The sequence below is a fragment of the Octodon degus genome, unplaced genomic scaffold, assembly GCF_000260255.1.
Source record: "Octodon degus isolate 3935 unplaced genomic scaffold, OctDeg1.0 scaffold00149, whole genome shotgun sequence".
In the NCBI taxonomy this organism is placed as follows: domain Eukaryota; kingdom Metazoa; phylum Chordata; class Mammalia; order Rodentia; family Octodontidae; genus Octodon; species Octodon degus.
Genome location: NW_004524725.1, coordinates 6,572,689 through 6,575,000, shown reverse-complemented (window position 1 = coordinate 6,575,000; position 2,312 = coordinate 6,572,689).

Here is a 2,312-nt window from a genome sequence, read left to right as displayed (position 1 = left end):
TGGGATTACAGGCGTGCACCACCATGCTCAGTCTCAGCGCACCTCGGGGGCGGGGCTCACACAGCAGGCCTGGGGATTGAACCCCCAGCCCCTGCACCTGCTTGCAGGCGCTTTAATCTGCTGAGCTTTTTGGCTGACCCTTTTTTTTTTTTTTCTGACAGAAGTTATATTTAAATTAATGGTGACAAGATATATGAAACTATTTAATAAAACTGAGGAATTTAGGTAACTTCATTTTTTTAGTAAAAGCTCACACATTTATCAAAATAACATTTAAAATTCAAAAGCAAGAGACCATACTAAAATGTAAATATTTACAAGAGTTGTTAAATGTCACAGTCATAAAATATGTTAATGACTCAGTCTCACAATCAAACAATTGGTAATTACATTGAGGAAATATTTAATGTAAGCCTTTAACAACTTGATCATTATCAGGTCACTTGTTTTAAATTGTCAAATAGAAATAGTATAAAAACACACATATACCCATACACACAAATGCATTTGTGGAAATTAGTAAGAGCACTTTTAGCTTCTGCTTTATGCATTTATGTATATTTACAATGTAGCACATGACTGATATTGTGTATATGAAATACTTTCAGAACCTGAGCAAGTGCTCAGTTAGTCATTATTACAGATAATGTATTTTTTTTTTTTCTCGGAACTGGGGATTGAACTCAGGCCCTGCGCTTGCCAGTCAAGAGCTTAGTCTACTGGGCCCTCTCCCTGGCCCCCAGATAATGTATCTTTGACAGCACACAGTTCAAATGTTTTTTTTTTTAAAACTACTTCTGCTGCTCTATATTTTAAATGAGAATAAAGACAATTTTATCTGATTTTTGAACTATATTTTTCTAATTATTTTATTTTACCTTTGAGCTGGTATAATTGATTTAATATTTTGTAAACCACATTGCATAATTTAAAATCTCTTTCCAAAATATATCTCAAAAAATCCTTTTGAAAAGTATGTCTTTGAAATAAAAATTTAAGGAAGTTCTCTGAAAATCTATTTTATACAATAAAGAAAAATCAAACTAGAAATCATGTTTGGTGCATACACATTTATGAATGTTACCTCTTCCTCTTGTACCTTTCCCTTAACCAGTATATAGTGGCCTTCTATGTTTGAACACTAACAAAAGATCTACAAACTGCTGTACAGTGTTTCAGGATAAGTCCTGAGGGGATCTGACTGACCTTGTCAGATTCAAAAGTTACATTTTTTGTTAGATAGGTCTTGCTTTATCTTTGTCTAAACCATCCAGCAGAAAAGTATAAAATCAAGGCATAAAAGATAAAGCCATATTAATATGTTGAGTTGTAAAAGGCTCAAGTCAACAACTTCTGACATTGCCATTCTTGTGACATTGCCATTCTTTATAACAGTAGCCCAATACTGTTATAAACTACTGGATTATATTGGATTACTCTGCTGAATTCATGCACCTACAATACATGAATACCAATGGAATACAAATCTCTGACAAAAGTAAACAAAAAAGGAGATATACTTATTTATTTATTTATTTATTTATTTATCTATTTATCTTGGTGGAACCGGGGATTGAACTCAGGCCTCTTGGGCTTGCCAGGCAAGCGCTTATTCTACTGAGCCATCTCCCCAGAGCCAAAAAAAGAGATATAAATGGATCATTTTGTAGTGGAAAAGAAATATATATATATATATATATATATATATATATTAAATATACAGTTACTTTTTCTTAGTAATGAGAAAGATTTTGAATTAATAGTGTTTAGACAAGATATCATGTCTGCATCTTGTATTAGGAACAACTACTACAATGACAACAATGTGCAATGTATTGATTATTGTAACTGTACTAATAACCTATTTTGATACTGTCTCATTGCTACGTCTTTCTCAATAAAATTATTAAAACATAAGAAAAGACCTAGAAATCGCTATCTAAATCTGCATTTAAATACTCTAGGAGGGCCAAGGAGATAGTTCAGTAGAATAAGTGCCTGCCTGGCAAGCACAGGGCCCAGTTTTCAATCCCCAGTACCTCAAATAAATAAATAAATAAATAAATAAATAAATAAATAAATAAATAAAAAAAAACTCTAGGAACATTTAGCAACAAAATAAGGCAAGTCTATTTTATAAGGCTGCACAAGTTAGTAATACAAGTAAGGAACTTCTTGTGCTTCATCGTGTCCCATTTCTGTCTCTCCACTCAGCGCCAGTTTATCGATGGCAGTCAGAGATCATAAAATTCTAGTGAAACCCAGCAGCCTAGCAACCAGAGAAGAGGCAGCACATCATAAGCGATCTTCTA